At 41.8% G+C, this 10,932-nt stretch overlaps 1 long non-coding RNA gene across 1 annotated transcript; it reads left to right on the forward strand.

Moving 5' to 3' along the window:
- The first annotated feature begins 2,267 nt into the window (after positions 1 to 2,267).
- Positions 2,268 to 3,093, forward strand: LOC121359108. The gene is made up of 2 exons (XR_005955992.1): positions 2,268 to 2,401; positions 2,799 to 3,093. It is a non-coding gene; the product is annotated as an uncharacterized LOC121359108 (long non-coding RNA).
- Positions 3,094 to 10,932: the final 7,839 nt, after the last annotated feature.

The raw sequence follows: 10,932 nt of genomic DNA on the forward strand, positions 1-10,932 counted from the left end.
GAAAGGACCTTTCCAAGTCCTCCTGGTAACCTACAGTGTACTCAAGGTGGAAGGAATTGAACCCTGAGTTCATGTTACGCAGGTAAAACCAGCAACCACATATTAAACACAGCAGAAACAAGACTAAGACTGGGAATTTGGGGTTTTTTACATAAATCCTATGATTTTAGGTATAGAATATTATTTTCCAGGGGGATGCTATTTAATGGATCTAGATGAAGATGATGAATAACTGCATATTTATAATAATAATAATAATAATAATAGAATTTATGTTGTTAACTTCTGGGAAGGGGAATAAGGCCTTAAAGTTAGTCCAAGACTTTGGCAGATTACAGAATGTAACCTCTATAACAGCTTGTTTGCCAACACCAACCTCTGCAGAAAATCCAGTTCTGTGGGGAGCTTTAGTCAGCAATTTGACAAAAGTTTGGGAACACATGTGGGAAGGAGAAATAGTACCCATGCCAACTGGATAGGGATGGAAGGAGAATATTCCTTACAATGGACATGTAAGAACAATACTGTTGAGGATTGTAATATCTCAAAACCAGTTCTGGAAATAACCTCAGGAAATATTTATCATCCAACAGATTGCACTAATACCCCTTGGGGAGGTCAAATACCAGAAATATGGAATAGCCCTCAAACAGGACAATGGGAATATATCCAGCCAGTTCAGTGGTGTCTAGATTGGGGAGTCCAGGCCTCCCAGAGGACCCCTTACAGGTCGGTATAAAATATCCTGATTTAATAAGGTCAAGGCAAAAGGATCCAAGAACAAAGGAAAAATGGAATTGCATTCAAATATACACTTGTACTAGTAGGAATCCTGAGGTACAGCAGCTCATGACTGTCCCAGGCTCTAAGACTGGGATGTGTTTGTAGAAATTATTTTCCCTACCTAGTCCTTCCTTTCAAACAAGTACATTAGTAAAAAAAGCAAAGTGAGGCATATGAAAGCTTGACAGAAGACAAGCTTCACAAGCCTCAAAGGGGGGTAAAGTTGCCAGATGAAAAATCATCTGCACCTGGTGAGCTAACACAGTGCTTATTCTTCAAAAACCATTGGCCTATGGAACTGCACAATGCCCATTCTGTAAGAAGGAAAACTGGAAAGCAACCAGCCCTGTTGTGCCAAGTTTTACCAGTTCACTGAGCGGTCAGGTATGACTTTGGGATTGCTGACCACCAGAGACCACCAAAGCGACTCCCCAAGACAGAAGAATGCATGCATTAAGGGGAGGGAACATATGTTAATGATTTTGGGGAAATGATTAACATATGTATGTTAATTCTGGGAAAATCAATTATATGTATGCAAAATACTGTATAGAAACAGGTGCTTTTCTGTATTCAGCATGCACAATATTTTGGAGGAGATATCCCCTCGTGCATCTGGCTGAATAAAGATTGTCTGCTTTTTAATACTACATGGGTGTCAAGATTTTTTGTATTTTTACCGATTTTTGGTAACAATTCCAGGGAACACCCCCTCATTGGGCTCCACCAAATGTTTCCCAGACCTTAGTTTGAAGTTCCCTGGAAAGCAGACTGCTATCTTTTCCTTTTCAGACTCTTAGCTTGAACTCCTCTACATGTGACAGGCCACTAAGGTCTGCATGCCAGGGCTATGGATATCAAGAAAGACCTCAGTGTTATGATGATCAGCAGACTGCAAACCCACTAGCCATATTGGACTCTCCCAAGCCTCCACAGTTCTTACAAATGTTACCTTCTTACTTTGTTCTTTCTTGTCTGTCTTGTTTTCAATACATGTCCCGCCCAGTTTGAGAAGCAATGTGATGAAATGCCCTAGTTCCAATCCTAAATAATTTATTCTTCTACTCTAAATTATGTTGAAGAAACTGAAGAATTGTGTCCCTCACCTTTCAATGTCACATTTGATACCAGTAAAATCCAACATGGGGTATTTATGTATGGGGTATTTCCCTAAGCACTAGATGTTTTAAGCACCTTATAGTTCCAGGCTGAAACCCTTCTTAGCTAAAACATAGTCAATAACTTGCCTACAAAGTAAAATACTCCATTTTAAATATTACCTGTGGAGACCCTGAGAGGCATTCCCTGGGTTAGAGAGACACAAGAAGCTTCCCTCAAAAGCTGTTAAGATCCCATTGGCTCCTTCCCTTGTTCCTATGTCACTCAGCCACGCCCTCCCTATTCCCATTGGCCCTCATCTTTCTACTGCCCCGATACCACTGTTCAGCCCAGACCTCTTGAGACACAGAAACCTGGACTCTCCCCATGAGTGTGCCCTTGGACCCTGAACATCTCACCGTGCGGCTGAATTAAACATCTGTGGATATTATGCAAAGGCCCTTTTTGCTTCCTTACCCTGGATTTTACTAGCAGCAATTCTGGCTGCAACAATTACCAGGTAGTAGGACCAGTATATGTTCACTTTATTATGGATTATTCTTATGTGACACTGTCTTGGGGTGATTTTATGATGGTACTTTATTCCCTAATCATCTGCTTTATGCCCAGAAATGTCTGCGGTATCTTTAAGATGAACCCAAGGGGCGGGGCCTGGTAACGACGGGTGCGGGCTCCTTTCAATCTCTCTCTCTGGTATGCTCCGGACAGGGTGGACCGGGGACGCTGCACTGTTCCTTTTGTCGGACTGGTTTTTTGCTAGCTTGAAGCCAGAAGTTTTTTCCCATCCCTTCCCCTAGCTTGGAGGCTGTATCGGGAATCCTCTCAGCAGCTTTCTGGGTTTTTTTTCTCCTTGAACTGTTTTCAGCTTGGCTTGTTTTTCTTTTCGGCCCTTCCAGGGAGGCGGCGGGGGACCCAAGACCTCAGAGGAACTGAACCAACACGAGAAAGGACATTAAAATCCACCAACTTCAGCTGCTGCAAGGAGAAGACCCATGCCAGAAATCCAATAGGTTCCCAGATGCTGCGTGAACTCTTTTCTCCCTGCTTCCAAAGACAAAGAAGGGCAGCTGCCATCTTTGCCTCTCGGCCACACGGCAAGATGGGGGTAGGGTGTAAGGTTCAATTTTTTTTCCCTGTGCTTTGAGGGTATCTTGCTTTGTTAATAAACAGTTTTACTTTTTTTCACATCCATCCCCTGATTTCCATTTCTCTCATTGGCAGAAGAAAAGGAAGTTATTGAAGCCCGTTGTCCTTAGAGGAAACGCTCATTCTAGGGTGTTTCCTCCTGAAATTTGTCTCCAAAACCAAGACAGGCGCAAATAGCAAAAATTGTAGTTTAAAGTTGTCCTGGTTTAGGGCAAATTTGGGAGAAAACCTCCAAAGGGGGCCCCTCCAGAAAGCAAACCCACATGGCTCCTCCTCCCAACCGGTTCAGGAAGGATTCCTCAGAGAGAAGTGGAAAGAACCTGTTTATTTAACAGGCACAGCACCCCCCAGCACACAAAATGAACAATACCGGATGACAAAACTCATTCACTGTTCTGAAGAGATGACAAATTCAGAGAGTCTCTCCGGTGGGTGGTCGCTCTGTTATCAGTCCCTCCGGTGCTGGGAATGGCTGCTGCAGACCACAAGGTGCAAAGTCTCGGTGTTTCCCAGGTCCCAGTCTGGAGCAGGTTTGAATGGTTCCAAGAAAAGGGGAAGAAAGACAGTCCAGGGAAAATGCAGACTGCCTAGCTAAACTAACTAACAAGAAAAAGCAAGAGCAAAAGCAGGAGCAAGAGCAAAAGTGAAAGCAAGAGCAAAAAGCAAAAGCAGCACTATGTACTGCGCCATCTGTGTCCCGCCGACTGTGGGGGAGTGAGCAGGCTGATAACAAAACAAAACTTTGCTTGTCAGAGCCAGTCTTGAAGGCACAGAACATAATATCCAGCATAAACAGAACAGACGACTAGGGATACAAGCATCATAACATTACCCTAGGACAAAAGTAAAAGCTCCAAATTATTTTTTAAACGCTTTAACCAAATATCCAAGCTTTTTCTGAAAAGGTCTAAATAAAATCTTTATCTGTGCTTAGAATTTCATGAAAATTTATTCAAAATGTACTCTCTTCATCTTTTACCATAGCAGATTGGAAACTGCTGAAACAAATACAAGATCAGGCCAAGCCATCCATCTGCACCAGTAATTCTGTTTTCATCCACTGACATCCTTCACTTTCACCACTACCAAGATTCAGAGAAATATTATTTGCTCAGTGCATTAATCATCTTTATTTATATGGTGTCATTCAGAGCAACTGAGCCCTTGTCACAGCCCAATGCCTTGAATGGAAACTACACCCACAAGGTTCTGTGAAAAACACGTTCACTCTCCTGTGAAAATTAAAAAAGTTTAATAAAGGACAATAGGAGACAATGACCATAGAGCAAAGGTTTTTATGGCCGGGTGCATCTTGGAACTCAGACAAGAGCACACCTTCACCTTTGGGGATACCCCTTAAATACTTTTTACATTGCATCAGCCTGTTGCATATTCATAGACCCTTATGCATATCCATAAACTAATTTACATTTTCCAGGAACCATTTTACATGGCCTCTCCTTGGGTCTGCCTTTTTAGAGCATGTGTGTTTCTTGGCTGTGGTTTTGGCTCCTTCTTATTGCTTCCAGTTTGGTCCTTGGTCCACACTGTCTTCAGACAGTGAGTGCTGATAGTTGGCATATCTGTAGCAGGTGTCCTCATCCTATGTTCATTGGATGTTATCCCATCCAAGCAGGCATTTTAACACAAGCATAGCTATTTCACTACTATGTCTAAACTTAAGTAACAGCAGAAATAAAAACTATATCTTTATAACAAAATTACTGTAACACCACACATATAAAATCCATTTTAATATTTGTGAAAAGCCAATATTATAATATGTATCTATAACAGTTGAATCAAGGTTTTCCCCACTATTTGATCAGAGTTATATAATACATTAGATAATAGTTGGTATTAGCTAAAGTATTTAAATTTTTCTTTTCAATGAATTATTGTACAGTTTCTGTAACAATAAGAACAAAGGGAAAAGAGACTACAATCTCATGGGCACAGCATTATTAGATTACATGTTCCCCATTAGAAAGGAATGGTCTTTATTGCTTCTTCCCATTGTATATCATAAAGAAACATCATTACATGTAAAGAAATTACTTGTTGGGAGTCACATGAAAAGAAAAATAGCTTGCACATTCAAAAATAAGCACTGTCAAAAAGAAACAAATGGCATTCTCAGATGACAAAGATATCAAAGATCTCTGATTACAACCGTTGCAAGTTCTCTCATCTCACCAGTCATGCCAATAAAAGCATTAAGGGGTTTCAATAATCATTCCTAAAAAAGAAAAATATAAGTTCTTGCCAGAATTCAATTATTTTTAGATAAACAAACTATTAAATAGTTTCAAAAAAGCTGATACTTCATAGTGATGTGAAAAGCAGAGTTCACTCTCTAGAACTTTTTAAAGTTTAATAAAGGATAAAAGAAGGACAAATATCCAGCGCTGGGGTGCTTTTGGTGAATAGCCAAAGAGCACACAGCTTAAAACCATGTTCTCTAAATATGTTTACATTGCTGGGGTTACATGCATATTCATTAGTTTATACATTATTCAAACATTCTTTTGAGATTTTGCTGTTCCAGGAACCCTTTTGTTTTTAACCTCTGACTTGTCTGCATAACATTCTGTAGATTAGGTCTATATATTTTATTTCTTTCTGTGGTTCTATCCTGTTGTTTCACACTCCCTGATAACAAGTAGTTAATAAATCCTCTCTGGTGTTCTGGTTTCTGTCACTGTTATCACTTGGAGAGGCTTGTCTGCAGATGTGACAAACAGCATAATTGTTTTACACCATTCTTTGAGTTTGTTATATAAAAGCATTTTTAACATAACATAGTCTCTATTTTAACATTTTGCTAAAATCTATAACATAATATTTTTATCACACTGCTATTTATATAAACTATATGGTGCATACACAAACTAACAGATTATACTATACCCAAAAGCAGTTAAAAAGTAAGTGTAAATTGTACCATATCAAAAATACTTGTGTTTAATAACATCATGCAAAAGCTAGTATATGAATGTGAAAGCCAATATTATATTGTCATTTATAACAGTGATATCAACTTTTAAAGCTGTAGAAATAGGGATAATAATAAAAATTTATAAATAAATCTCTTTTTCATGCAGATAATCACAGAATCATTTAGGTTCCCTAATGTCCAGTCTAAATTTGTATCCTTCAAGCTCTTCATAACTGGTTCTTATGAAAGCCATAAGAACAACTGTATAAGTATCTTGATTTAAAACAATTTAAGGGGCGGACACTCCAAAATAAGTTACCACCTCTTTAGTTTTAACCAATCCCAGTAAATATAAGTGAAAAATAACAGTTTATTTAAAAAAGCAAAATAGCAACAGGCAGGAAAAATAACAGTAATAATCACTAGTTACAAATTTGCTGAAATCTTGTGGACTCCCCAGGAACAAAGAGAAACAAAAAATGATGGAGAAACTCCTTCCCCAAGATGGCACCCTCCACACATGACTGCATGGCTTCACTCATATCTACTCATATTTCATTTCTCTTTATTGGTAGAAAAGGACTGGGTGAAACTAAGGGGAAGTGACTCATTTTATCGTGCGCACCTCTTAAAATTGTCTTAGAACAAGACGGTGTATCACCCTGGTATGTTAGGATAGGCAAGCAAAACTAATTAACATGTATTTCATCATCAAAACCGATTAGAATATTTAAAAAAATGAAGAATAAATGAGGTTTCTAATTTGCAATTTTTTTGCTAAACATTAATATATCTACTGAGTCTGACATTGCTGTGTCTTGACATAACAGATTATATCTATATCTATAAGAAGAATTAAAGGGATCTGTTAGCCTCTGTTCTTTGACATCTCTAGACCTCACATGAGAGATGTGGGCACTGAGCACCACCCCAGTACATTTTTGCCATCCACTTTTAGTGTTAAATTAAAAAGTAAATGGCTATGGGATAGGACAGACAATGGAAAAGTTTTTTCCTTTAGACATAGTGTGAGAGACTAAAATGGCTAATGCTAAAATCATCAAAGGACTTTTGCCCACTGGAGCAAACTGCAAAGCAGCTCTTCATCTGCAACCACCAAAGCCCACCCCTCCCCAAATATGCCTACTAACTGGAATATGGACTGTGACTCGAACCTGAGATAAGATAAAGGGGGTACTATTGTCCAGTCATCCCAAATCTGAGAAGACTGTATCCACAAGTCATACTGGAAAAGAGACAGGAATGCTGATGGATCAAACATTCAGGGGGCAAGCTGCAGATGTGCAAAGTAACCACCCCAGTGCAGAGGGCGAGCACAGCTGCCACCTCAGGCTACAAACTGGGTGTTGAGCAGGATGAGGAAAGAGACAAACCCTGTGAGGTGGAGTACTATCTCTTTGTCCTTACTCAAGTGAACTCAGTTTTAATAACTCACCTGTTGGGGAAATATCAGGGACATTCACATATAGCCTGAAGGTATTCATCTCTGCTGATGGGTCATAATGGGCCATAATTGACTCAAATGCCTGACACTATTAGAAGCTGTCTTAGAAGGTGTCAAAGACTCTAGAAGCATCTTGTGTTGTAAGCCCCTCACCAGTCTTGTTGCCCTCCTCTGGACGTGCTCAAGCATCTCAATGTCCTTCCTAAACTGAGGGGCCCAGAACTGGACACAGTATTCAAGGTGTGGCCACACCAATGCCAAGTACAGGGGAAGAATGACCTCCCTGATCCTGCTGGCCACACTGTTCCTGATACAGGCCAGGATGCCATTGACCTTCTTGGCCACCAGGGCACACTGCTGGCTCATGTTCAGTCAGCTGTTGACCAGTACCCCCAGGTCCCTTTCTGCCTGGGCACTGTCCAGTCACACCGTCCTCAGCCTATAATATTGCAGTGGGTTATTGTGGCCAAAATGCAGGACTCAGCATTTGGACTAATTAAACTTCCTCTTACTGGATTCTGCACATCCATCCAACTGTTCCAGGTCTGTCTGCAGAGCCCTTCTTCCAACAGATTGACACATGCTCCCAGCTTAGTGTCATCTGCAAATTTACTAATGAAAGACTCAATACTCTCATCCATGTCATCAATAAAAATATTGAACAGAACTGGCCCCAGCACAGACCCCTGAAGAACACCACTAGTGACTGGCTGCCAGCTGGGTGCAGCACTGTTCACCACCATTCTCTGGGCCTGGCCATCCAGCTAGTTCTTAACCCAGCAAAGATTGCTCCTGTCCAAGTCGTTGCCTGCCAGCTTTTCCAGGAGTATGCTGTGGGAGACAGTGTCAAAGGCCTTGCTGAAATCCAAATAGACAACATCCACAGCCTTTCCCGCATCCGCCAGGCGGGTCACCTGGTCATAAAAGGAGATCAGGTTGGCCAAACACGACCTACCCCTCCTAAACCTATGCTGGCTGGGTCTGATACCCTGGCCATCCTGCAGGTACTGCATGATGACACTCAATATAAACTGTTCCATAACCTTACCAGGTAGCGAGGTCAGATTAACTAGCCTATAATTACCAGGATCCTCCTTCCCACCCTTTTTGTGAATGAGTGACTCACTGGCCAGCTTCCAGTCATCTGGAACCTCACCAGTGAGCCAGGACTGTTGGTAAATGATGCAGAGCGGCTTCACAAGTTCATCTGCCAGCTCCTTCATCACCCTGGGATGGATCCCATCTGGTCCCATAGATTTATGAACATCCAAGTGGCTCAGCAGTTCTCTGACTGCCTCCTCCTGGATAACAGGGGGAACATTCTGCTTCGTGACACCATCTTCCAGGCCAGGAGGACAGTTGTCCTGAGGGCAAGCCATCTTCCCACTAAAGACCGAGGCAAAGAAGGCATTAAGCACTTTTGCCTTCTCCCCATCTGCAGTTACTAAGTTCCCTCCCGCATCCAGTAGAGAACAAAGATTGGCCTTACCCTTCCTTTTGCTGTTAATGTATGTAAAAACATTTTTTATTGTCCTTTACAAAAGTTGCCAAATTAAATTGGAACTGAGCTTTGGCATCCCTAATTTTTTTTCCTACATGCCCTAGCAACCCCCTTATTGGTTTTTACCAATATTACTTGTTATAAATGAAAAATGAAAAATAGCCAATTTTAATAAAAAAATTAAAAATAAAATTTATTTCGCGACCATAATACAGTCCCGATAGCCACCAATCAATCGGACAGCGTACTACCCCCGGACAGTGAGCTGGGTGAACGTGAATTTGGCCTCTATCGCATCAAATTCCCCTCATCCACACCGGCTGCTCCCAGGCCATGGTTCTTATACATTTTAATTTGCCCATGGCAGAGTTCCTTTGAATGTATCAGTAGGATAAAGCAAGGGATCAAACAGGGTAAAAAGATGACTCCGGCTACAGAACAGAGAATAAAGAATATTAACTTCTTCCACCATGCTCCATCGAACTGGTTGTCCCACCAAGAAGTATTTAGGATCGAGTTCCACTTCTGGATGGGTACGTGGGCAACCCTTTTTATTTCAGCAGCAAGTCCTCGGATCATTTCCCCATAATCGTCAATTTCAATGCAGCATTCAGACTCATTGAATTTTCCACATACACCCCCTTCTTTGGCTAATAGGTAATCCAATGCTATCCTATTTTGATAGACAAAAGCCCTCATCTGGGAATGCTGCCTTGATAGTAACTCCAGAGCATCTGAGGTGTGGTTAGACACGATTTCTACCACTGCCTGAAGTCTGATCAAACGGTTCAGGAGGTATATTGGGGTATGGTAACCCCAGCTACCATCCTGAGCTCAGGTAGCGGGCCCATAATATTCGATAATGCGTTTGGCAGGCCATTCCTCCTCCCCCCATTTTTGACTACCTTCGAAGACTGGGAATTTCTTTCTTACCTCTCTTTTCTGACGGTTCAGGGTTTCATATAAAGGTGCCCCTAGTGAGCTGCTCTCTGATCGGGGTAATGTGAAGAAAGCTGGCCTGATTACTCCCAGCATGCATAACCCCTTCTATTTCCAAGGCAGCTTACTATATGCTTTTTCCCCACAAATCCAATATATCCTATTTGGAGCTTTCCAATTCTTTACCTCCCTCGGTCTATCCCAAAAGTCTCTTAACCCCCCTAGGGATTGGAAAGGATTAGCCCCAGTCTTTTTGTTCCAGCACAACCTCATTTTTTTCTCTCCATTCGCATTGACTATTTTTCTCTTGACTCCAATACCCTGAGGGAGGTTCCAGTTGCCACTTCTGGCCTTTATTATCTGTGTCCAAAGTTAAAGTGGAAAGGCAGGGTGTATAGCCGACCACCTCTGTATATTCTTTGCCTTCCCTGCTTATACAAATAGTTCCAGTCACTCGCTTATCTAAAATCCATCCCTCGGGTCATTGCAATATTTTAGAAATTTTGGTATTATTCTATTTTAACAGTTGTTCTGGGGTTAATCTGTGGGATCTCAGCACACCACTGTGGATGTGCAGAGACACCAGGGGAGCCCCTGGGGGGCTCGGAAACCCCAGCCAATTTTAATCCCCCACATATCCAACAGTAGATTGGAAAGGGTTAGCCCCAGCCTTTGGTTTTTGGCATACGCACTAGTCCTGAGGCACATGACTAGACTCAGGCTCATCAGGGTTACTCTGACTAACATTCCTCTGCCCCCACTCGTGCCCACTGGGTTGCCACCAGCAGCGGGAAGAACCATCTTCTTGGCAGCAGGAAGTAGTCTCGCAGAGATCATAACTAGCCCGAGCTGTGTATCTTCGCTTAAATACTCCCCACCGGCTGAGTCTCACTGGCCGGGCACTGCAGGGTACTTTGTTTCCTTTCCGGCACTCGACTGCTAGAATTTGGGCCTGATACTGAACCTTTCCCCTCAGTCCATTTTGAAAGAGCCTAAACCACAATATTGAGTCTGCTTTGATTACTCGCAGTTCTGTGAGGA

The sequence above is a fragment of the Pyrgilauda ruficollis genome, unplaced genomic scaffold (genome assembly GCF_017590135.1).
Source record: "Pyrgilauda ruficollis isolate IOZ18807 unplaced genomic scaffold, ASM1759013v1 scaffold411, whole genome shotgun sequence".
NCBI lineage: Eukaryota > Metazoa > Chordata > Aves > Passeriformes > Passeridae > Pyrgilauda > Pyrgilauda ruficollis.